This window comes from Podarcis cretensis (genome assembly GCF_951804945.1).
Source record: "Podarcis cretensis genome assembly, chromosome: 9".
Lineage (NCBI taxonomy): Eukaryota > Metazoa > Chordata > Lepidosauria > Squamata > Lacertidae > Podarcis > Podarcis cretensis.
Genome location: NC_137178.1, coordinates 58,233,103 through 58,260,383, shown reverse-complemented (window position 1 = coordinate 58,260,383; position 27,281 = coordinate 58,233,103). Strand labels below are relative to the sequence as shown.

At 43.0% G+C, this 27,281-nt stretch overlaps 1 long non-coding RNA gene across 5 annotated transcripts in view; it reads left to right on the top strand.

Moving 5' to 3' along the window:
- The window catches only part of LOC307223656, a 219,220-nt gene extending 192,911 nt beyond the window's left edge, over positions 1–26,309 (top strand). For 3 of the 5 annotated variants that reach the window (XR_013842160.1, XR_013842161.1, XR_013842162.1), the window contains one exon: positions 15,575–16,062. This is a non-coding gene — a long non-coding RNA (uncharacterized lncRNA). Of the gene's footprint in view, positions 1–15,574; positions 16,063–25,987 lie in introns of those variants that run through there. The other 2 variants (XR_013842158.1, XR_013842159.1) reach the window with 1 other exon arrangement.
- The last annotated feature ends 972 nt before the right edge of the window (positions 26,310–27,281 follow it).

Below are 27,281 nucleotides of genomic sequence, written 5' to 3'. Positions count from 1 at the left end.
AGGCATCACATGATGTCAACAACTATTGTGCTGCTTCCCGCTGCTGGTGAGATATAAAATTCCCAACAACCGCATGCCTGAGGGATTTAGGCAGGTTGAGGCACGTGTAGGCCGGCCACCTCAACGCCTCCCTTGCTCAGCCTCAGACTCTGGGCAGGAGCCCAAGGCAGCGGAGGCAAGGCTGGGCTGTGCGCCTAGTGGGAAGCACACAGCCTCTAGGCATGTTGAGGCGCGTTCACACCGGCCGCGCCTTAACGCCTCCCGCTCAGCTGTTGAGCAGCAGGAGCCCGACTCCCAAGGTGGCGGGGCGGCAGGTGGCAGAGGCTGCCTGGTCATTCTGGCTAGGAATGATGGGAGTTGTAGTCCAACAACATCTGGGGACCCACAGGTTGCGAAACACTGCGAGTTAGACTCCGCTCAACTCCGGACTCCCCGCGGCGCCTTTGGCAGTGAGGAGTGCCCTGATTCAGCACACCAGCTGCACCACTGGTTAGAGACGAGCCTGGCTGTGATCTGGACAATAACAAGCATACAGATGATGTGAGGCACACAGAAGTAGCTTTTGTATGTTCACGGCTGCAGCCATAAACTTGCTCACTAGCAGGTCAATTCCATCATAGGCCGTGGAGTTCATTTGCAAGCAAGCATTCCTGAAGCATTGTGCTGGCCAAGAATGATCAAAGCAGCTGCAAGCATCCTTGTAGTTGGTGCTGCTGCAACATCCCAAGGCAATCTGGGAACTGCATAGGTGAAGGCTGCATAGAAAGGGCTCAAATGATCTTCTGCGTGCGTGGTGTATGTGTGAGAGATTAATTTGCAGCTGACAAACAGAGATGAAAAACAGAATGGGTGCTATGCTCCCTGTTATGTTTTGATACTGTTCTCTGTTTGCCCCTCCCAACACGTGAAAAACAACTCCTATCAAATAGAGTATTCTTCAACTGCATGCAGACTCTTGGGCTGCTGTTTGGGGGTGTTTGTTGGTAAGGAGTTTTGTCACTGGGCTTTTTGTGTGTGAATCTTTATTTTACATCTTGTGATTTATGTGGAAATTGTTCAGTATGCTTATGCATATTCTGATGTTTGATATGTTGTTTTTAACTATTTTTGTTATGCTGCAGTTAAGTGCCCCCCCATTGTAAGATGCCTTAAGCATGGTTTGATCTGTGGAAAGGTGGCATACAAATAACATTATGTATAACAACAACAACAACAACAACAACAACAACAACAACAACTTTATACCCTGCCCATCTTGCTGGTTTTCCCCAGTCACTCAGGGCGGTTCCCAACAATATTAAAAACACTATCAAACATTAAAAACTTCCCTAAACATTGCCTTCAGATGTCTTCTAAAAGTCAGATTGTTGTTTATTTCCTTGACATCTGATGGGAGATCATTCCACAGGGTGGGTGCCACTACTGAGAAGGCCCTCTGCCTGGTTCCCTGTCACCTCACTTCTCGCAGTGAGGGAACTGCCAGAAGGCCCTCAGCCCTGGACCTCAGTGTCCGGGCAGAATGATGGGGGTGGAGACGCTCCTCCAGGTATACTGGGCCGAGGCCGTTTAGGGCTTTAAAGGTCGGCACCAACACTTTGAATTGTGCTCGGAAACGTATGTATGTATACATTCACTGTTCCTACAAATCCATCCCACTCTCTCCAGTAACGATGCTGCCCTCTGAGCAAGTGCACACCTTACCTAGTTCCAGAGGCACCAACTCTCCAGCTCATTGACCTGATAATCTACACATTTTGGACTAATGTGCAGATCAGTCACATTTGCTGAGCTACCACTGAATTCCACCCCTCTCCCCACCCGCCAGGAAGAGATATAATGCTCAAAATACTTACTTGAAGTATTCTGCTCTTTCATTCCTTTTTAGCTTTCTGGTTGACTTGATTCTTTTCTGAGTGTTGGGGAACTCTTAATTCCCCCCCCCCCGCCGTTTTTTAAAATAAAATTTCACCCATGTGGCAGTACAGGTTGAAGTCTGGGTTTTATAGGTGCATAGATTTAGGAATCAGCTTCTAAATTTCACAATCATGCCCCATTTGAATTGTTGCGAACAGCTAAGAAAAAGAAATTATCTTTACATTTATTGAAAGATTCTAGCTCTGAAGATATGCAAGATCAAAGACCGGGTTAACAATTTGCTGGAGTGTGTAGACTTGTGTTCATACACCTACAATAAGGAGAATCAGCTCATTATACACTGATGTTCAGAGCCAATTGGTTCGAAATAAACTGATTTTAAATGGGTTTAATATACACATCTAAGTTAGGTGCTGCAAATACCCAGCTCAATAAAAAAAAGAATATTATTTCACAGATAAGTGCTATAAAGGTTTGGTTAACCACCTGGATAAAACATCAATGCTGAATAGATTAGGAATTTTTGTATTTCTTTCCTTTTTTGCAATTATATGTATATGTCATACTTACTCCTTGGAAGAGCTTACAATGGTTCCTGATAGTCACAAGCAAACTTGCCTTGTCTCAATTTGGAATCAGTTTGGCATTTATGTGCTTCCTTGGAAAACTTTTTTTCTGAGAGTTCTTTCCTGGATTATCATCGATTATTTCATGGAATCATGGAATTATAGAATTGGAAGGGACCACAAGGCTAATCCAGTCCAAAATCCTGCAATGCGGGAATCTTTTGCCCAATGTGGGGTTTGAACCCACAACCCTAAGATTAAGAGTCTCATGCTCTACCAACTGAGCTGTCCCATGGGCAAAACATTTGACATTACTGCTGAGAAGTGTAGTTGCCAGCACCACCCATAGGAGAGAGTTCATTGGAAATGCATTCACGCCATCCAGATAAAAAGTGAAAAGGCAGAGTTTGAGGTAATAATAATAATAATAATAATAATAATAATAATAATAAAAATAATAATAAAAAAATTATTTATACCCCGCCCATCTGGCTGGGTTTCCCTAGCCATTCTGGGTGGCTCCCAACAGAATATTAAAAATGCAACAAAACATTAAACATGAAAAACTTCCATAAACGGGGCTGCCTTCAGATGTCTTCTAAAAGTCAGATAATTGTTTATTTCCTTAACATCTGATGGGAGGGCATTCCACAAGGCAGGCGCCACTACCGAGAAGGCCCTCTGCCTAGTTCCCTGTAACCCCACTTCTTGCAGTGAGGGAACCGCCAGAAGGCCCTTGTAGCTGGACCTCAGTGTCCAGGCTGAACGATGGGGATGGAGACTCTCCTTCAGGTATACTGAGCCAAGGCCATTTAGGGCTTTAAAGGTCAGCACCAACCATTGTGCTTGAAAATGTACTGGATGGAAACAGCATCTACATCATGCATACCTGTATTCGTTCATTAAATTTCTATCCTGCCCTTCCTCCCAAGGGGACCGGTTAAAGGATTCAGAGAAATAATAAGATACCAAACCAAAAAAATTATCTGGTTGGGTAGTGTAGCATCTAGAGCAGTTAACAAGAAGTTCATCACCAGTAGGGTGTTAACAATAGCCTGTTTCTGCCTATAAAACTGCTGGTGCTGCAGTTCTCAAAGACCAACAAGAATTTCATGGAGAACAAGGGGCTAATATTGAAGTGCGTTTGGGGCATGGGCTTCCAAAGCAGCCTGGTCAGTCTGTCCACTGACTTAACATGAGCGGAATCCCATTGAGCATTGGATGACAACTGATGCGTCAGATGGAGAATGCAAGAAACTGTGCCCATTTCACAGATGTTGAGTTAAAGTGTGCTGAAGTGCAGCAGCACAAGCAGTCATGACAGATATTGCAGAATTTGGTGGTTGTTGCTAAACCACCCCTAGATATTCACTGTTGTAGATTGAAGGCATCTCTCCATCCACGATGGATGCTTAGGAAAGTAGATAGCTACCATTGTCTTAAAAGTTTATTCATACCAATAATGTTGGTGTTTTAACGAAGTCAATGAAACACTTCCCCCTCTCTTTGGAGTTATTCACTTTGTCTTAGGTGGGGGGGAAACAGAGTTTAAAAATGATTGCCTTGCTTTTAAGCCTGTGAAGCCATCTACTGTGTGTAATTTTACACCCTAAAATCAAGATTAATCACATATATACACCCCCAACCTCCCCACTCATCATGCAATGCACACAGAGCCATAACTTCAGAGATATGACTGCTGTTCCTCACATACTAATCAATCTGCCCAGGGCATTCCAGCAACAAAACGTCCAGTTTTCATAGCATGCAATAAAACGAGTATGACTATTCCTATATTGAAAGGTGTTCAGAACCTATCCAGAACCTAAGTGAATACTATAATCTAAAATACCTCACAAAAACTGCAAATATTTAAATCTTTCCAAATATATGGAGAATGCTTGGAACAGAAATCTCAAAGCTTTGGGTCGTATCCAGTGCTTTACAGGGGCAGTTTCACTCATGCAATGGGACTTCCCTTTCCTCTCCTCACCCCCTCACCCCCAAAAATCTGCTCTGGAGGGTTCCCCAACCCCTTTTATAGTAAGCTTGCTTCTACACAGGCACCCCCACCTCTGTCATTTATCCAGAGAAGCAAGAGGCATCATCACAGTTGAAGACACATGTCCAGTCAGGTCAAAACACTGAGAAGAAGAAGAAGAGCTTGGATTTGATATCCAACTTTATCACTACCCGAAGGAGTCTCAAAGCGGCTAACATTCTCCTTTCTCTTCCTCCCCCACAACAAACACTCTGTGAGGTGAGTGGGGCTGAGAGACTTCAAGAAGTGTGACTAGCCCAAGGTCACCCAGCAGCTGCATGTGGAGAAGCAGGGAATCGAACCAGATTACAAGTCTACTGCTCTTAACCACTATACCACACTGGCTCTTCTTCACTGGGTGCAATGCAGATCCAGTGAGGGGTGTGGCCTGAGGAGACTTCTGAGGGCCTGATAGAATGGACTGGAGAGCCACATTCAGATGGTAGATGTCTGGCAGGATGCATTTGTCTAGTGGGTCATAAACCAACGAGAGCAAGAATTGTCCATGGGAAGGAATGGGCGATGCCACTAATGTTTGAGAGGCCACAACTCTTCCCTCTTTCCAATTTTCTAACATTTTTCAGTGTTGCTGCTTTTTTTTAATATTGCGGGAGGCTGACTCACCACAGAATTACATATATTTTTTCATACCTGAAATGATTTTTGAGACAGATTGAAAAAAGGGATGAAACCCCATCAGCTTGCAACCATTCCATGAACGCTGTGGTAAATTTTGACCTTGTCAGGCAAAGACATTTGATTTGGTTTCTCTGAAAAAGATACATCCACAATATTAAATTAATTTCCTGTAAACTTCACTATTCTACATTACCAAGCCTTGTAAATGTCATCTTTATCCATCATCGTGTAATATTTTGATGTCTCGTATATGGAAATTCTCATTTCATTTTCTGCTTTTCTAAAAAGACAGGTTATTTCCCTATTAAATTACCCCTTCACAGTTTTGTATTTTATTACATTTTCTGTCTAAGGATGCACAATGGTCCTCGAAAAGTTAATAAATCTACTTAGTTACTTTCTAAATTAGTTGGTGCTACTCCTTCACCCACCCACCTCCACCCACCCACCCACCCCCAATACAGCATGGCTTGGTTTTTTAATTATTATTATTTTTGTAAATAATCATAAGGAAATGCTGTGGGGTTCTGCTAGGCTCTCTTGAAGAAGAAATATCAAAGATTCATGGAAAAACATATTAACTGCTTGAATTGCAAAACAGCAGAAAACAGATAGGCTCAGTCTGTGGTTGAATTATTAACCAAAACATTGCAAGCAGTTAATATGAAGGATGCAATCTATGCATGTCATTTGTATTAAAGGACATCCAGGAAAACCACAGCTAGTCTTCATCAAGCAGTGTGTGCTGGATTCTCAGAAAGACCCAGATCTGCTTAGGACTGCCTTGATTCTTGAACCATCTTTGGCAGAAACTTGGGGGCAGATCAGACAATCTATCTTCTCCAGTGTCTGGAGAGGAGTGCGTCCTTGCAGTTCATAGCTGCCCGCCCAGTATGCCATTCCAGCCACCCCACCTGTGTAAGCAAGGTATGGCACGACCACCTACTTCGTACAGATATACAGTTCAGTGGGTATCAGGGACTGGGCAGAGGAGGAATGGTCCTTGCAGAGAAGAAGAAGGCAGTTCAGAATTGCGTTTGAGGGAGATCACAGCTCAGAGGCAGATGATGAGGAAAGCTGGACAGAACTGGCAAAATTGACATACAAACTGCGAGACAAGGACAACTTTGGCTTTAAAGAAGAATGGGAACTTTTTACAAATTACTTAAAAAAACAACAAAATGAACTGGACTCCTTGGCAGGTTTTGAATAAACATACACGAATTTATTATTGTTAACATAATAGATAGATAATTTAAGGATCTTTACAATTTTATAATATGCAGAGAATAACATGTGTTGAAAAATCAGAGAGAGGAGCTGAGGGAAGTCTTGGGGGGGGGGGTGGAGAAGGGAAAAAATCGGGTGTGTGAAGATGATTTGTTTTTGATAATTTGTTATGTTGAAATTCTTAATAAAAACTATTTTAAAAAAGAGAGAGAGGAAAAGCTGGGAAATAATGGGAGAGGAGGAAGAAGAAGAAGAAGCACCACCAGGGGAGCGACAGCTGACAGACTCAGTGTCTTTAGAAAGTATTCCAGACCTCCCTCTCCCAGAACCCCACGGGCCTTGAAAGCAGGAGAGCTCAAAGACAGAAGGGCTCTTTTCAGCACCCGTAGCGATGACTCATTAGGAAGTGGGAGAGATGGAGGAGTGGAGATTCACTTGGGGCAACGCCATTATTCCAAGAGGCTGCATTCCCAAGCTTCTCTCTGTGAATAGTGAATAAACACAGATGGCCAGTGTGGTGTAGTGGTTAAGAGCGGTAGACTCGTAATCTGGGGAACCGGGTTCGCGTCCCCGCTCCTCCACATGCAGCTGCTGGGTGACCTTGGGCTAGTCACACTTCTCTGAAGTCTCTCAGCCCCACTCACCTCACAGAGTGTTTGTTGTGGGGGAGGAAGGGAAAGGAGAATGTTAGCCGCTTTGAGACTCCTTTAGGTAGTGATAAAGCGGGATATCAAATCCAAACTACTACTACTACTACTACTACTCCTCTTCTTCTTCTTCTTCTTCTTCTTCTTCTTCTTCTTCTTCTTCTTCTTCTTCTTCTTTTCCATTCTTGGCAGCCTGCCATGGAGGTTGGTTTCTTTGCTGCCTGACAGTGGGCAAAGGTGATTTACTACTATAACTGAGTAAATCAAACATACTAATTTTGCCTAAAGTAGGTGGCATACATAGCTGGCACACCAACATAGTCACCAACTCCAAGGGGCCAAGGGGTCTTTGCCCCCTCCCCCAAGTTGATGGGCATTGCAATTCAAATGGTGTTTGTCCACTGAGTCATGTGGTCAGTTATGCAGGGCAGGGCTTACTTGGGCCCCTCCCAATATTTTATTCACACTGAGTAGGCATGGGTGAACTGCATAACCACATTCCCTTCCATGCATGACATCAGGTTGAATTTTATTTGCTTCAGCCCTCCTTCATAGTCAGAAGTGAAATCTAATATTGATCAGCACTCTCTCTGGGCACAAAAGAATAGGGGCACCTTCTGTCTACTGAACCTCCAGCATCCCCTACCAACAATGGTCAGGAGGATCTGGATTTGTGTAGGGCTTAGACATTTCCATGGAGCAGCTATTGATTGCGAAAAATTGGAAAAGTGGTGTTATACCGACAAAAACAGAGTGGCTTGCCAAATTATTGGAGTATTACAATATATCCAAAACAATGGGAGAAATTGGAAGGATCTCAAAAGAGAAGATAGACAAGGACTAGAAGGCGTTTAAAGGATACTTGCAAAATCATATTGAAAAATCAGAACTCCTATTAGAATAAACAAGTTCCGTTATAAATACTGAAATACTAAATAAGATGGATAACAATGTGTAACAGAAAAATAAGTAGAAAATTGGTTTAAAAGTGTGTGAAAGTAATAGAAGTGGAAAGAAATTGCAATTGAGTAGAATGGAAGTCTAACACAAGGGTGGAGTGAGGGGTGAGGGATGGTGGTGGGAAAAGGAAGTATCTGTGGGATTGAGTGTGGGTATGTATGAATATTTTTAAGGATTGTATGAAATGTATGTTTGTATATTCGTAATATGTATGTATTAATGTTGAATTATTTTAATAAAATATTTGATTAAAAAAAGAAAGACATTTCCATGGAGCAAGTGGGGGGCAATAACATTGTTTTCGTGTAGATATGGCATAGGAAGAGGGACTCAGGAAGCTGTAGTAGAGAGTCTTGCTAGCTGATGAGGCTTTTGAAAAGGGGAGAATAGAGCTCCCCATGCACAAAAAAGCTCTCAGCTGCCTATCCTGTAAAGCAACAGATGTTATTGCACTCCAGATGTTGTTTCACTATAATTCCCATCATCCTGACTATAGGTCATGATGGCTGGGGTTGATGGAGGTTGGAGTCCAACAAAATCTTGGTGCCCCCAGGTTCTCCATCTCTAATGCAAAGGAAGGTAAGTCCAACTCTTCCACACATTTTTGGAAAGGCTCCCGCTTTCCATGAAAGCCCCACCCATTTTGGCAACAAGGATTAGTGGTTCCATGAAGACACCATTAGTTGGGCTGCCTCTATGCCTGCCCTCATCCTGACACTCAGAATGTGTAGAACTTTACCCTTCAGTAGTAGCAACCCAATTCCTTGCTGTTGCCTTGTAATAGATTCAAAACTGGAATCCCAACAGTGTTTAACTCCATAAATAATAATTAGCACCCCTGCATCTTTTGCATTAATCTGTAAACAATGCTAATCCAACAGTGAATCAAGAGAAGCATAAAATGTCACCAGGTGCTATCAAATACAATGCTGTCAAATATAATAATAAATTCAAAATCGGGGGGAAAGATCAATAGCATATTAAGTCTTTAGCTAAGATAAGCAAGCCTCACCTCTGAATGGTTGACTGCCCTCTTTACCTAACTGTAAATGAATTTTAAAAATTCTATTATGACATATGAAGTAGCAAAGGGGAAATCCATTTCCATCTCTTTCTAGTTATGTTCAGTCCTTTTTTAAAAAAAATCCATATAACAGCCTGTGTCTGAAATGATTAAAAAATCAATACACTCCTTTTTTTGAGAATGGTGTTTTGATAACCTTTCAACAAGTGGTGTTCTGGACATCCTTCACCACTTGCCTGGATGCATTATCTGTAATTGTCTTTTAATAGACTGAGACTAAATTATTAGAAAAGAATTGCATCAGCAGGGAGTAAGGGTTGTCAGATACCACTGAGATGTAATACATCAAAAGCTGTTGTGTTCAGCCTTATCTCATGGGCTGTTTGTTTTTAAGAGACATATTCAGAAATAAAAGGAGCTTTTGACCCTTATAACCTATTTTGGTTTCGAATCGGTAAAAATAACGAGTGCAAATCCGCATACAGTTCTATAGAATTAATTAATCAACGGCAACAACACCATATTGGATAAAGAGTTCATAACCTGAAAAGGAGATAATGCAAACTTTCTTTCAAGCCAAGCATGCATTTGGTTGTCCAGAAACTAATTAAAAAGTTTGCTAGGAAAAGCTTTATTTTAAGAGAATAGATGGAAAAAGGCAAAACAAGTTGTTTACTGAGTTGTATCAAAGCATTATTTTGTTTCTTTTTGCTTTGTCCAAAATGACTTACTGGTTTCACTAAGGGTATGACCAGATGTTAAGGTCAAGATGAGTTTGGCTCCAAACATGACAGCTTTGTATTAATTTCTCCTTTCTTACCAATCTCAAGTTGCCCTGCACAGTGAATGTTTCTGCAACCCATCCATGGTAGCCAATGGGAGCAGGGCAGAAAAATGTACCCTGTGACGCTCTTGCAAGTATCTATACCTAAATGTTATGGGAGAGAGGAAGAGGAACTTGACATAGGCCTGCCATTTCAGTGGCAAATTTCACGTGCACAACATCAGAGTCAACATAGTCCAGCATGTGGTCTGCTAGCCCTTGTTCCCCAGACCAATCTCCATCATACAGAATCAGAATCAGAAGAATCTTTATTTGCATCAGCCACTAGCCATAGCAATAAAATAAAATACAATGTACTGAAGAGAAAAGTAAAAACTTAACTACACAAAATACATTCTGGAGGTTTACATCAATAATCAAATACAGTGGTACCTCTGGTTATGAACTTAATTCGTTCTGGAGGTCCATTCTTAACCTGAAACCGTTCTTAACCTGAGGTACCACTTTAGCTAATGGGGCCTCCCGCTGCTGCCACACCACTGGTGCACAATTTCTGTTCTCATCTGGGGGCAAAGTTCTTAACCCGAGGTACTACTTCTGGATTAGCAGAGTCTGTAACCTGAAGTGTTTGTAACCCAAGGTGTTTGTAACCCGAGGTACCACTGTAATAGATCTTATTGTAACTGCCCCTACTATATATTTTTTGCAGTTTTTGCTGACTCTGTCATATAACTACATAACATCGTCATACCTGGATAAAGCATAAGGCAAAATAAGCAGTGGAGCAGGCCTGCTAAAACCAAATAAAGAGATGCAGGGAGCTAGAATGAACCAGGAATATCAATGGCATGTGGAAAGGGTCATGGTGGAAGCAGTGCCCTTTCAGCATGAGCACTGCCACTCAGCAGGGCAGGGGTGAAACAGGGCAAGGCAGCGGCAAGGTCAGGGGAGCTACCAGTTGGTGGCAGTGGCCTCACAGCTGCAGCGTACCTCTGAGATGTTGCTACCACCAACCCAGGGCTCCCCGACTTCTCCTCCTCCTCAGCCCATTGCATCCTCATCCCAATAAACTACATCCCATAGTAATAAACAGAAATAACACACACGCACACCTGCCATTTAAAAGGCCATAGGTTGTTTAATTAGCCAAAGGCCTGGGAGAAGAGGTATGTTTTTGCCTAGTGTGTAAGGATATGTAACAAAGGATATGCCAGTTGAGTCTCCCTGGAGAGAGTTTTCCACAAGGTGCTGCTGGCTGAATCTTGGCCTAACTATGAACTCATTGAATGAAGTAAACAATTTTCTCAACATCATTTATCCAATTATAGTTTGGAACTGATACTGGCCTCCTTTACATGGCTGTTACGAGGAATTTTGAGGGAATGAATGTGATTACTGAGAGAATGTGTGTGATGATAAGTGCTATATTAAGTGATGAATACAGATGATTGAGCATGCCCATCATCTGCTTAGATTACATGATTTTGGGATTTCTGTTTATATTTTTAATTAATTGCATCAATTTACTGCCTTCCTCCAAGGGACGTGGGTGGCGCTGTGGGTTAAACCACAGAGCCTAGGACTTGTCGATCAGAAGGTCGGCGGTTCAAATCCCCATGACAGGGTGAGCTCCCGTTGCTCGGTCCCTGCTCCTGCCAACCTAGCAGTTCGAAAGCACATCAAAGTGCAAGTAGATAAATAGGTACCGCTCCAGTGGCAAGGTAAACGGTGTTTCCGTGCACTGCTCTGGTTCGCCGGAAGCGGCTTAGTCATGCTGGCCACATGACCCGGAAGCTGTACACCAGCTCCCTCGGCCAATAAAGTGAGATGAGCGCCGCAACCCCAGAGTCGGCCACGACTGGACTTAATGGTCAGGGGTCCCTTTACCTTTATCTTTACTGCCTTCCTCCAGGAGGTTGAGGCCAGATTTTATCCTTACAACAGCCCAGGGAGGTGGTGACTGACCCAAGTTTACACAGTGGACTTCATGACCACACAGAGACCTGAACCCAGGTGTTCCTAGGCTAAGTGGAACACTCTTCTGACTTTACTTGTAACTGGATATACAATCCCAATCAATGGAATCATCTGCTCCCTGATATAAACTGAGCAGACCACAAGAACTAAAATGACATCTTATACATGAGCAGGATTCACCTTGCTCTCTAGGCAAAACTGGTCAATATGGTTAAAAGTAAGGGGTCATCACTGGGGATATCTTGCTTTACAACCCCCTCCTAATATAAACTAAACTAAACTAAACTATCGAGGGATCAGACAAGGCAAGGCAGAATACACAACAGAAGGCTGGACACAGCCAGGACCAAGGAGAACAGGAATCTAGGTTTCCTTATTGCTGGAGCCAGAAAACAAACCCAACTAGCTTTCACAGGGAGAGACAGGTTCTCATGCAGACAAGGTTTCAGAAAGACTGGAATAGAGCCATCAGCTGTACTCAGAAAGTGGTGTTGAGTGATGGATGAAAATGGAAAAATGAGGCTCAAGGTGATGGAAAACCAAGCATATTGGGCTAGAAGAGAAATCTTATAATGTGTCTGTGAACTACTTGTTTTGCAGCCATCATTGAAATAATTCCTGTTCAGATGAAGAAAGTTTCTCTGCCTGCTGCAATTAAACCTGCAAGGTAGGTTACAGAGGAGCAGAAATGAGTCTGTGTTGACTAGGCACTTCATTCTGAAGATTCAGGCCTGCATTGCCCCAGAAGCAATTTGACCTGATAGATCATAAGGCGTGCAACCAGCGCTGGGATCTGAGCGATCATATCTCTTGTCTATCTACCCATCACTCGGAGATGGATCAAACTGGACTCCTCTTGGTCTTTACAGAGGCTGAAGAGCATCAAAAAAATAAATCAGCCTGATTGGCCTTAGGTTGGATCCCTCCCCACTTTTCCCTTTCCTAGGGACTTCTTTCTCCTGGGTAGCTTTTGGTTGTGATGCATCAATGAGTTGACTTTGGCTGCTTGGCTAATTACTTGCTCTTTCATCCCAAGTGAAGCCAGAACAGAATGGAATTAGCTGCTCAGCCCATTCCTAGACCGTGTGCAAATGACTACTCAGTTCTCCAGAGGAAGCATTCTGCCCTGGTTGCAATCTCCAGACTGTCTTCAAAGAAAACCCAGTGAAAAGCATGTTACAGAAATGTTTTCCATTCCGTTCCACGTCTGTGGTTGTCCTGTGCCTTCATTCTGCCTTGCATTTCACTTGTGCAATGAGAATTAAGTCCGGGGATTTCTAAATTTGGTTCCAGAATTGCAACATTTGAAGATGGCAGCAGCTTGCAGTTCCTTCAGTTCATTTGTCTCTTTCTCCTCCTCTACTTTATGCATGGATGAAAAACTGTGCATAATTTTTTTTGGTTAAATTGCCTGTGACTGCATCATGATGTTTTACACACGCACCCCCCCCACACACCCACACCCCAGTATATGTGCATGTTTCTGTATTGCTTTCTTTGCTGTGTTTTATGCACATATAAACATAGTAACTGTGCATCCACAGACATCTGTAGACACTGGTACATATTTTTACTGATTTTTTTACAGTGGTACCTCGGGTTAAGTACTTAATTTGTTCCGGAGGTCCGTACTTAACCTGAAACTGTTCTTAACCTGAAGCACCACTTTAGCTAATGGGGCCTTCTGCTGCCACTGCACCGCTGGAGCACGATTTCTGTTCTCATCCTGAGTTAGCGGAGTGTGTAACCTGAAGCGTATGTAACCTGAAGCATATGTAACCCGAGGTACCACTGTACTCATTTTTATGTTAGAAAAAGCTAAGATTTTGATGCTTTATTTTGTTTTCTAATGGGTCTGTGACCAGCAGTCAGTTTGTCTTAATGGTTAGAGTGTTGTCTATGATCTGAGGGAGAAGGGTTCAAATCCCCACTCAGCCATGAAGCTCACTGGGTGACCTTGGGCCAGTCATAGAGTTTCCGTACATCTGGAATTTCCCAGACATATCCAAAATGCTGCAGTCGGCAGCAGTGTCGACGTGGAAATCAGGAAAATATGTGGGAAAATCTGTATGTATTTTGGCAGTGTCATTTTTTTCCAATCTTTGGCCCCCAACCAACCAACCAACCAACCCAACAACGACCTCAACAGCTTTTCTGTCTGGATTTTCACTGTTTGAAATATGGCAAACCTAGCCATTTACTTAAAGGTAAAGGGTAAAGAGACCCCTGACCATTAGGTCCAGTCATGGGCGACTTGGGTTTCGGTGCTCATCTTGATTTATTGGCCGAGGGAGCCGGCGTACAGCTTCCGGGTCATGTGGCCAGCATGACTAAGCCGCTTCTGGTGAACCAGAGCAGCGCACAGAAACGCCGTTTACCTTCCCACCAGAGCGGTACCTATTTATCTACTTGCACTTTGATGTACTTTTGAACTGCTAGGTTGGCAGGAGCAGGGACCGAGCAATGGGAGCTCACCCCGTCACGGGGATTTGAACTGCCGACCTTCTGATCGGCAAGCCCTAGGCTCTGTGGTTTAGATCACAGTGCCACTCGCGTCCCAATAGCCATTCACTTACTCTCAGCCTAGCCTACCTCACAGGGTTGTTGTGAGGATGAAATGGGAAGAGGGGAACCATGTGCACCATCTTGAGATCCTTGGAAGAAAAAGGTGGTACATAAATGCAATAATAAATAATTATAACATAACATAACATTTGATTGATCAAAATTCCAGAAATAACAAATCGAACAATGGAAGATTCTTAATGTCTTGGTTCCGCTTTGGAAAGAGGACCAGATAATTTAGAAATCCAGCACTGGAGGGTAATTTTGGAAAAGGCAACTCTAACCTCATCTAGCTGCTAATGCTTGCTTCCCCAGATGTTAGAATGGAATCTACTCCCTTCACATTAGTCTTAATAGCTAGAATGGTCTGCCTTTAAAGTTGGGGCCTGCTCACTCTCAGCAATTGGTGTCTGCTTTCCTTTTCTTCTCCCTGCCGGTTCAGTTACAATGACACAAATTAGGGAAGCTTATGCCAGCACAAGAGGAAATGCTGATTGCAACTTTTCACATTTAATTAAGTAGGAAAAAATCATAGTAAAATTATGTTGGCGCTGTAATATAGAAGACTAAGTTGTCAACGGCAACTGCAGCTTTGATCTTGCTAATTATAGCTATGTGAATGGATTTGCTAATTGTGGGCTGTTTTAATAGGATGTTATAACCTACTAAGTTGTGTGCGTACTTTTTGGAAGGCAGTGATTTAATGGTAATGTGAGGCGCAAAGAGGTTGGCACCTCTGATCTGCAACAAAGAGGGAAATTGCTCCCTTCCAGTCATGCTAATTGTATTGAGCAGGTGGGAGCCATGTGGTGTAAGCCAAAGGAAAGTGGGCAACAGGGATCCCATAAAACTGGAAGAAAAATTAAGAAAGGCAAAAGCCAATCAAACGAGAACATGATTTACTGATAGCAGTTATATGGAGGGGGGAAAAACCAGAATCCCCAATGATTTTCTTCAGGGGAAATTGAAACCTACACACCATGATTGCAGTATGGTAGAACTTTGCATTTTACTCTCCAGGTGTGGAAAGGGTTGGGTCATATCCATGTTGTTCTTTGAATCATTTACTCTGCAGAGCTCCCAGTGATATCTGGGGAAGTATTCCAGAATAATTCAGTGTTTTGAGATTTCGAGTCTGAATGATTGTCTCCAGCATCCTTATTCTTGGACATCAATCACAACCTCCCTCCCGTCGCCATCTCCGACTCAGTTCAGAAAGACAGTTCGGAAAATGTAAAGTTTTGTTTGCCTTGTTGTCTTTTTCAGAAGTAAGACTGAAAAGAACAAGGCCAGAGGCTGGAGAATCTAAAAGCTATAGAAGGAAACAAATTAGTTCGCTTGCTGGAAGGAGAAGCTCACATCCTGAGCAGAACTGATGAGCTGCCAGCGACTGTCATAATGAAACATATCAATGCCTTCTGGAGGATTATGCCACCAACATCTTTTTCAAAGAGGTTTTTGAAAGACTTTTGAATAGCCAGAGAGGAGACAGATTGTTATTGCCCTCTTGTTCCCCTTTGCCTTGCTAATGTTAATGACCTCAGACTTTGCATTTCTACTCCCCTCTGCTGAATAACTGAGAATGCATATACCAAGAAATCATGAAGATGTAAGATAGCCAGCACATTAATGATGCAGCACAATCCTATCACCGGGCTGAATCCGTATGTTCAGAAGAGAAAAGGGAAACTTGATAGGCTTCTCCACTCCCAGACTGCCTCCAATCAGCACTGGATTTAGGGCAGTGTAGATGGTTCTCCCCCTTCATGGATCACTGCCTTGCCGTGGCGAAGGGGCTTGAAGAACTCAGAGAAGCTATGAACTATGCCGAGCAGGGCACCCAAGATGAACAGGTCATAGTGGAGAGTTTTGACCAAACGTGATCCACCTGGAGGAGGAACCGGCAAGCCACTCCAGTATCCCTGCCAAGAAAACTCCATGGACAAAGACAACAGGCATATAAAAGTTATGACGCTGGAAGATGAGCCCCTCAGGTCGGAAGGCGTCCAACATGCTCCTGGGGAAGAGCGGAGGGCAAGTACAAGTAGATCCAGAGCTGATGAAGCGGCTGGGCCAAAGCCGAAAGGACGCTCAGTTGCGGATATGCCTGGAAGCGAAAGGAAAGTCCAATGCTGTAAAGAAAAATATTGCATAGGAACCTGGAATGTAAGAACCATGAACATGGGTAAGTTGGAGGTGGTCAAAAATGAGATGGCAAGAATAAATATTGACATCCTGGGCATCAGTGAACTAAAATGGATGGGAATGGGTGAATTCAGTTCGGATGACCATCATATCTACTACTGTGGGCAAGAAACCCGTAAAAGAAATGGAGTGGCCCTCATAGTCAACAAAAGAGTAGCAAAAGCTGTACTGGGATGCAATCTCAAAAATGATAGAATGATCTCGATACGAATCCAAGGCAGACCTTTTAACATCACAGTAATCCAAGTTTATGCACCAACTACTGGTGCTGAAGAAACTGAAATTGACCAGTTCTATGAAGACTTACAACACCTTATAGAAGTGACACCAAAGAAGGATGTTCTTCTCATTATAGGGGATTGGAATGCTAAAGTAGGGAGTCAAGAGATAAAAGGAACAACTGGCAAGTTTGGCCTTGGAGATCAAAACGAAGCAGGGCAAAGGCTAATAGAGTTCTGTCAAGAGAACAAGCTGGTCATCACAAACACGCTTTTCCAACAACACAAGAGACGACTCTACACATGGACATCACCAGATGGGCAGCATTGAAATCAGATTGATTATATTCTCTGCAGCCAAAGATGGAGAAGCTCTATACAGTCAGCAAAAACAAGACCTGGAGCTGACTGTGGCTCAGATCATCAGCTTCTTATAGCAAAATTCAAGCTTAAACTGAAGAAAGTAGGAAAAACCACTGGGCCGGTAAGATACAATCTAAGTCAAATCCCTTATGAATACACAGTGGAAGTGAGGAACAGGTTTAAGGATTTAGATTTGGTGGACAGAGTGCCTGAAGAACTATGGATGGAGGCTCGTAACATTATACAGGAGGCAGCAACGAAAACCATCCCAATGAAAAGGAAATGCAAGAAAGCAAAGTGGCTGTCCAATGAGGCCTTACAAATAGCGGGGGAGAGAAGGCAAGCAAAATGCAAGGGAGATCGTGAAACATACAGGAAATTGAATGCAGATTTCCAAAGAATAGCAAGGAGAGACAAGAAGACCTTCTTAAACAAGCAATGCAAAGAAATAGAGGAAAGCAATAGAATGGGAAGAACCAGAGATCTGTTCAAGAAAATTGGAGATATGAAAGGAACATTTCGTACAAAGATTTCCATAATAAAGGACAAAAGTGGAAAGGACCTAACAGAAGCAGAAGACATCAAGAAGAGGTGGCAAGAATACACAGAGGAATTATACCAGAAAGAAACGGATGTCTCATATACCCCAGGTAGTGTGGTTGCTGACCTTGAGCCAGACATCCTGGAGAGTGAAGTCAAATGGGCCTTAGAAAGCACTGCAAATAACAAGGCCAGTGGAAGTGATGGTATTCCAGCTGAACTATTTAAAATTTTAAAAGATGATGCTGTTAAGGTGCTACACTCAATATGCCAGCAAGTTTGGAAAACTCAGCAGTGGCCAGAAGATTGGAGAAGATCAGTCTACATCCCAATCCCAAAGAAGGGCAGTGCCAAAGAATGCTCCAACTATCGCACAATTGCACTAATTTCTCACGCTAGCAAGGTTATGCTTAAAATTCTACAAGGAAGGCTCAAGCAGTATGTGGACCGAGAACTCCCAGAAGTGCAAGCTGGATTTAGAAGAGGCAGAGGAACCAGAGACCAAATTGCAAACATGCGCTGGATTATGGAGAAAGCTAGAGAGTTCCAGAAAGACATTTACTTCTGCTTCATTGACTATGCAAAAGCCTTTGACTGTGTCGACCATGGCAAACTATGGCAAGTTCTTAAAGAAATGGGAGTGCCTGAGTACCTCATCTGTCTCCTGAGAAATCTCTATGTGGGACAAGAAGCTACAGTTAGAACTGGATATGGAACAACTGACTGGTTCAAAATTGGGAAAGGAGTACGACAAGGCTGCATTTTGTCTCCCTGCTTATTTAACTTATATGCAGAATTCATCATGCGAAAGGCTGGGCTGGATGAATCCCTAGCCGGAATTAAGATTGCCGGAAGAAATATCAACAACCTCAGATATGCAGATGACACAACCTTGATGGCAGAAAGTGAGGAGGAATTAAAGAACCTTTTATTGAGGGTGAAAGAGGAGAGTGCAAAATATGGTCTGAAGCTCAACATCAAAAAACGAAGATCATGGCTACTGGTCCCATCACCTCCTGGCAAATAGAAGGGGAAGAAATGGAGGCAGTGAGAGATTTTACTTTCTTGGGCTCCATGATCACTGCAGATGGTGACAGCAGCCACGAAATTAAAAGACGCCTGCTTCTTGGGAGAAGGGCAATGACAGGCCTAGACAGCATCTTGAGAAGTAGAGACATCACCTTGCCAACAAAGGTCCGTATAGTTAAAGCTATGGTTTTCCCAGTAGTGATGTATGGAAGTGAGAGCTGGACCATAAAGAAGGCTGATCGCCGAAGAATTGATGCTTTTGAATTATGGTGCTGGAGGAGACTCTTGAGAGTCCCATGGACTGCAAGAAGATCAAACCTCTCCATTCTGAAGGAAATCAGCCCTGAGTGCTCACTGGAAGGACAGATTGTGAAGCTGAGGCTCCAGTACTTTGGCCACCTCATGAGAAGAGAAGACTCCCTGGAGAAGACCCTGATGTTGGGAAAGATGGAGGGCACAAGGAGAAGGGGGCGACAGAGGACGAGATGGTTGGATAGTGTTCTCGAGGTTACCAGCATGAGTCTGACCAAGCTGCGGGGGGCAGTGGAGGACAGGAGTGCCTGGCGTTCTCTGGTCCATGTGGTCACGAAGAGTCGGACACGACTAAACGACTAAACAACAACAACAGATGGTTCTCCTGCACAGAGTGCTGAGCCGAGGGGCCTCCCAAATTGAGAAGACCCATAGTTGAGAAGATCCATTTTGGGGTAGCACAGGGCGCCATATTGCAAAAGATTACCAAAGTCCAGGCCTGCTCCAGTTTTTAAGATTTTCCCAGCGTGTTTGGGCCTTATAATCTAAAACAGGGTTAGTCAAAGTGCCCTCCGGATAGGATTGGACTACAAGTCCCATCTGCCTCAGCCAGCAGTGCTGATGGAAATTGTAGTCCAGCAAAATCTGGAGGGCACCAATTGGCTACTATTGCTAAAGAACACTTATTTCTGAAGTGAGTTCTGGGATTCAGTGAACTTTTCTAGAAACTAATAGTGGACTCACCTCAATAATGGAAGAAAAGCTTCACTGAAGGGCAGGTTGTCTACCTCTATGGACCTTCTCTGTGAGGAAGGGACACTAGTAACTGTAAAGTACACAAGCAGTTTGCAGAAAGCAATGATGAGGGCCGCTAAGTCTGGCTAGTGCTGTGAACAAATTGAGAGGGAGCCCTAGAACACTCATTAGCTTCCTTTACAACTTTGTAGGGGGATTGTTGACAGACCAATAAATATAGAAATGGTTTAAGTGATTGTTGTTGACCTTTAATTCCATTTAATATACTGTGATCCACCTTTGAATGGGTATTCCTGTTGATTTCATGAGACGTCCAATGGCCTTTTAAAATGCGTTGGGGAGGAGGGGGTGATTGTTGTGGTTGTTTTTATTATGCATTTTGTGTTTTTATATTGTGATTTTATGTTGTAAGTGTCCTGAGACCTACGGGTATATGCCAGTATACAAATTTAATAAAACAAAATAAATAAATAAAAAACAAATCAGCAGCAGCAACAACAATAGAGCAACCTTTTCATTGCTTCACCCATCCCGCCAGGAAGCTTTAACCTGAGTTGTGTACATAATAAGAGTCTACTGGATCAGGCCAATGGCCCAACTAGTTCAGCATCCTGTTCTCACAGTGGCCAATCAGATGCCTATGGGAAACCGGAAAGGAGGATCCAAGTACACAAGCTCTCTTCCCTCCTGTAAGGGAGCAAATGGTTCTCAAGAGCATCACTTCCTTCAGCTGTGAAGGCTGAGCATAGCCAGCATGCCTTGTAAACACTGATAGCTTCATCCTCCATGAATTTGTCAAATCCTCTTTTAAAACCATCCAAGTTGGTGACCATCGTCGCCTGCTATGGAAGCAGGTTCCATAGTTTAACCATGCACTGCATGACGAAGTACTGTCTTTCACCTGCCCTGAATCTTCCAGCATTCAGCATGTTAACCAACATCCAAGCTGCAGTTAAGGAAAGGGTCTCTTGTGCAGCTTTGGAAAGTTTTGATACAAAGCTGACCTAAGTTGTCAGTAACTGGCAATAATGTCCCTGTTCCCATTACTTCGACAGAAGGTAAATTTGGATTTATATCATGTTCTCCAGCTTATTAGGAAGAGCAGAGTCTAAAACCCATTTTGATGGATTATACAAATGGATGGTAATGGTAAATCATTCTTTTAGTATCCTTTTAGCATCTGCTGAATAGTGGGATAAAAGTGAACGTAGGTCTCCCCCCCCCCCTTTTTTTTTTTTACTGTCTCGGGCAGAAGTGGAATAGCAATAAAATAAAGAGGGAAAATGGCACACGGGGCCAGTAAAATGGTAATAAAGATGCTTCTGATCTTGTTAGTCATACTGCAATGCTGGCAGGTTGCTCAAACCAGGCAAAGTGTGCATTCAAACTTAAAACAGTAGCAAAAAGAGGAAAAAATGCAGTACATCTACAATTCAATGTGTCTTGTGCATTTGCTTCTCCAGTTTCCTTAGTCCCTATGACATAAGTGAAAATAGAATTTCTCTCTGTGAACTCCCTGGACCATACATAGAACAACCTTTGGACAGAGATACGAAATCAGGACCAGGAGGACTCCACTCCTGCAATAGTCATGATGATACAAACGCTTTGGAACTGATCTTTTTCATGTGTACCCTACAAAATCTATATTCAATCTCAATATATTTTGATCACAAGATACTATAATCACAGTACCAAATTTAGTATAACCATAGTTTTCAGGACCCATGCTATTCTGGTATCTTGGAACCTGTAGATCAATAACTTTGGTAGGGCACAACATTGCCTACACTTGATGTAGTACATAATATGGTACATAATATATACATATTATTATTAAAAGGTAAAGGGACCCCTGACCATTAGGTCCAGTCGTGACCGACTCTGGGGTTGCGGTGCTCATCTCGCTTTATTGGCCAAGGGAGCCGGCATACAGCTTCCGGGTCATGTGGCCAGCATGACTAAGTCACTTCGGGCAAACCAGAGCAGCACACGGAAACGCCATTTACCTTCCCGCCGGAGCGGTACCTATTTATCTACTTGCACTTTGACGTGTTTTCGAACTGCTAGGTTGGCAGGAGCAGGAACCGAGCAACGGGAGCTCACCCCGTCACGGGGATTCAAACCGCCGACCTTCTGATCAGCAAGTCCAAGGCTCTGTGGTTTAACCCACAGTGCCACCTGCGTCCCACATATTATTTACATTTAATTCCCACCTTTGCTCCAAGGAGCTCAAGGTGCCATACATGGTTCTCCCCATCTCCAACTTTACCCTCACAACATTCCTGTGAGGTAGGGCTACAATGAGAGGCAGTGATTGGCTCAAGGTCCCCTGGTGGGCTTCATGGCTGAGTGGCGTTCCTAATCTTCCTGGTCACAGTCCAACATACCGACCACTAGTCCAACACACTAATCTCTATAGCACAATAAGATGTCATCATGAGCTCAGTCGTCTTCTTTTTTACTCAGCCAACTTAAATACCAAATGGGAGCATCAAAAATGTTTTCAGTAGACCTGATTCCCACCCCCACCAGTGTATCTAAGTGAGCAACCGTTGCACTCTGTTATATCGCACTCTTTAAGATTGATGAAATTGCCCTCTGAACAAGTCACATAGAGCACACAGGACAATGCTTTCCTGGGAGGGAGTTTTCTCACTCATCAAATTTTAGTTGTTTTAATTAGATTTTACCTTTTAGTTTTCTATTTAATGTTAACCATCCATGGCCCTTGGATGAAATTATGTATCTCTATGTGTTTTGGCAAAAGGATAAAAAAATCTGACTAGCCTAAAATGAGAGATGCTTGATGTGTCATAAGAAATTATAGAAATACCAGGTGTGAAAAATCTGTCCCCACTCCTGCTGCTATTTCCACCTTTCAACACTGGCATTGCTTCATCAGGACACTTATCTACAAAGCATATACACATTTGTTCCACTGGAGCTCCAAATCACTCTTGAACATACCTTGCGTATTATTAATTAACTGCACATCAGGTTCTATATTCAGAAGCAGAAAGAGCAGTTATGTAATGCAGACCTGAATCATTGTTTGTGCATTACACACAAAATTAATTTTGTTATGCCACAGTGAGCTCATCCTACACACCACTATTTTTATAGATCAGATGATGGTATCCACAAGCCTGTGGTCAGTTTGGGATGCTAAAGGCCAAAGTACACATGACGCCACAGTGTGGCATCAGCAATAGCAAATATGGGTTTGTTTTTTTGAAAAGGTAAGTAGCAGGTGCATGGGGCCCAATCCAGACTGGGATCCTGATGTATATGCGTGTGTAATTAGCTCCTTGTGGACAGACACATTTCCCTTTGGATTACCAAAATGTGTTAAATTGTTCATACCCACATTGCAGTGGGGCAGAGTGCTGTTGTTCATCTGGCTTCCCAACACTCAGGTTGCTACTGGTAACCAAGATGGGGAAGGAGCAAGATGGCAGAGAGGTTGTTGCGGTGCAGGTGCAGAATTAGGCGTGTCAGATTGGCTCTGCCACTGTGTCCACACCATGCGAACCTCCTTGCTTCTCCTCCTCTCTCTCTTGGTTACTTGCAGCCACCTCCATGTTGGGAAGCCAGTTGAGCAACACAACCTTGCTCTCCCCCACTGACCATTACTGCCATTTTGCGTCACCCCTGATATTATCTTAAGCCTTATTTTTGGCCAGTTCTTCTTCTTACATTCCCAAGCTATTAGAACACCAAAACATGTTCTCCAAAATATGTAACAGTTGCAACTGTTAACAGTCTCAAGGAAGTCATGCAACAAAAAATTACATTGCGTAAATCATGATCCACAGCAGTTTCTTTAGTAAAACTACCGCAGCAGGTATAAACCAATGTCCAACTTCCCTTACATTTTGTGATCACTTCTTCTTATAACAGGGGAATGTGGCATCTAGATTTCATTAACGCCATCTCTCTTTCCTTCCATAAACAATGAGGCTCCTTTAAAAGCTTTTCAGGGTTCCTTGATGAGGAAACCAGCAATGGTAGACAAACATCCCATAAAATCAGCTCACCCTGTGAGATGGCCAGTCAGTCTACCCCAGCAACGAAAAGGAAGGGTGCTGACTCAAGAAGATGGGAACAATTGTGTGTGGGGGAACAGAAACACTCATAGAGAATAGTTGATAGGTGCTCAGGAGGAATGCTGAGGAGCTACAGCTACTACCCCAACTGCTACATTAGGGGGGCACCTCTCTCAACCCAGTGGTTGACCTGCCCATCTAGTGGGTGAGTAGGTAGCACACCTCTCATTTGAGTTATATGAAGATATGCATGCAAGTATGTTGTCAATGAGTGTGTGTTGTGTATACTTTGTGAAGGTCTGTGCTTTTTATGATCTGTGTCTGAATACTACCAGAGATGCAATAAAACACTCTTATTGTGACTTGGAAACTAATTTGGGGCATTGTCAAGCACTTGTCAGGAGATAATATTTGGTTCGTGGGATGACCATTGGACCATGAGTTGTGCAGATCTGGTATAGTTAAGGATGGCCACAGGATTTCCTGGATCTGGTACCCTGTATGTGGACTGCCCCATTTATCCTCCCTTCCAAAGCAATCTATTGGCAAGAACTGCTGCTTATGTGCATATATTAGCCTAGCTGAGCCTATCTTACAAGGCTGTTGCAAGACTGAAAACAGGGAGAGGAGGATAATATACACACCTTTGAGCTTCTGCAGGGAAAAGCAAGATCAAATATGTGGCGTCATCCACAGATGAAAAATAGACATGTGCAAAGCCAGAAAAAAACAAAACCCTGCCCTGGCTTGATAGTCCTGATATTTACAGCAAAACACCCACACCAGCCCTGATAAATAACAAGCAAAACATACTCTTCATTGTGCACAGTTTCACAACTTTAGTGTCCAAAGTTAGTACGACTTTAGGGTCACCAACAACCAGATATATAGACACACATGTCACCTTTTTCAGGTTCATCAGCTGTTCTTGATACACAAAGGATAAACGATGAGGATAAAATTAGAGTCATCAAGTGGGAAATGAATCAGGAACACTTTGTGACTGATGGGTAGCCTGACTTGTTTTGCTTACATTTTTCTTCCTAACATTCTTGCATGAGAGTCCATCCCCTCCTGTAAGAGATTGCACTCCTGCATAAAAAAACAGTACAAGAAGAAAAGCCCCTAGGGCAATCTGACAGAGGCTGTTAACTTGGGAAAAAGCAAAGCTGTCCTCCCTGCTTCTCGTTTTGTTTCAGCCCATGTCACTTTATCTGTTCCTACCGTTATCTAGGCTTTTTAATGCAATTGCTTTCCTATCTTGTTGAATTATGAAAATTCACTTACCGGCAGGATCTCATATTGGAGCCTTTTATCAAAGTTGTATTAGCCACATTTAATGTATTGACATCAGATTACAACAGAGTAAATTATTTGTTGATTAAAGACTAACAGTGAGACACCTCCAGAATGATAAAACATTTTGGCGTCTTTGATCAAAGAACTGTCCCGGTTTTGGATGCAGAGATCTTGAAGTGTTTTTGTGTGTGACAATGGCATATACAAGGAGTGCTCCTGCCACTGCTGTGAAAAGTTTTTTGGAGGGGGCGAGAGGCAGTCTTAAGATATATGGAATTCCTCAGAGAAACGTCCACTTATCAAAATTCACTCTTCTCAGAATTTCTCATATGTTCCTCCCAAAGCTTTCAACTCACCTTGAAATGTTGCTTCAGGCAAAATTTGGCTGTACGTCTTCCTCTTGGTATGGCAAATATTGAACACCATGGGGAGACTTTCTTTACCAGCTCCAGGCTCCCAGTTGGACACACAATGCTGACATGAAAGAAGAGATAGCAAGAAAAGGACAACAATTGCAGATTGGTCTATTGGAAAAAGAAAAATCCAAAACCAGCTGTAACATAGTACTTTTATTAGGGCCAAATTTAAAAAATAAAATAAATGAATCGATCACAAAGCCATGAGCCGGTTCATCTCTTGCTTGTGGGCATCCCATAGGCATTGGTTTGGCTACTGTGAGAACATGTTCCTGGACTAGAGAGTCCTTTGGTCTGATCTACAGCAGGGCTCTTCTTGTGTTCATTTTCAAATTCACCAACTTTCCTTAAGACTAGAGGTTAAGATCTCAGGTTCCATCAAAGCCTATGGAGGCAAAGAAGCAGTAGGTACCCAGCTGTTGAAAATATAAAAGCCAGAAGTGTTTCAGATCTGTAGATCTCCTTTTCTATATTACAGGTAGGGATGGATGTGCAGAATCTTCCTGAGAAATGGTACCTATCTAATCAAAATTCTTTCCTGCCTCCTCATAGGTCAGAAACTCTGCAGCTGCTACCAAAATCTGGCCACTGTAGGAAGCACCTCATGGATGGGGTAAGAGCAGAGTATTTGAGGGGGCCAAGAGAAGACTCAAATTAATGCATTGTATAACTCCTCTAAAATGAATTGTGCAAACTGGCCAAAGATATCATTTTCTTATTCAGGTTGGTTCTGTTGACCTTCTATGTGGCTGTCGTGTTGCTTGATGCCTGATTCTACCCTGTGCTTATTTTCTTTTTGGATCTGTACAAGGTACAGTGTAACCTGCATTTCAGTCTTGGTCCTATAAACACCGCCTAAACTAGGCCAAGCCTAAACATTGCTTAATCTAGGAGTTAGTAGCCAATATGGCATGCTTCAGACGTTGTTGAACTACAATATAGAAGCTCTGCAGGTATAAATCGATGGCCAGTGCCTCCTCGTGTCCCAGCTGCAGTTTCCAGACCAACATCAAGGACAGCCCCAAGTAGAATGCATTATGGTAGTCCAACTTTGAGGTTACTAATGCATGAGCTGCAGTGGCCATACTAGCTATCTCTGTCCAGGAATAGCTGTAGCCAAGGCACCAGCAAAAGATGGTAAAATCTGCTCCTAGTCACTGCTGGCATATCTGCTTCCAGTGATACAGGTGAAGCCAGAAGCATCACCAAGTTGTGTACCTGCTCCTTTGGGAGGTGTGCAATCCCATCCAGATCAGACATATTGCTCATTTTCTGGACCTTGGAACCACATCCCCACAGGGCTTCTGTCTTCTCAAGGTTCAGCTTCAGTTTATTAGCCCTTTAGTTCATTACCTCAGGCAATTGTTCTAAATATGCCCAACGACACCTGACTAAGATATAACTGTATATCGGTGGCACGACACTCCAGTTCCCCTAAAAACCAATCCCAGTAGCTTCATATAATAGAAACAGACAACCTAATAATAATAGAAATCTATGGAAGCAATAGCAACAGAACAAAGCCAGGTAATATACTTTAAAAAACCCAAAGGCTGTGACCAGTGATGCTGGCTAATTCACAAGTGAACTGGGACTACATTGGTGGGTGTTTGTTTCGTTAATTGTTTCATCGTGAAAGTTAATGGAAGATGATTGCATTTCTAGATTTTATCAAGGTTTCCTACCTTGACAAGCAGGGAAAGATGCACGCAGCACTGAATAACAATTAGCTTTGTATTTAAACTCTGTGCTGTGGCTCTGCTAGTTTTAGGATTTCCATGACAGCTGCGAAACATAAAAATGCAGCTGCACAAAGTGAAGAATTAGTCAAATTTACATGGACGAA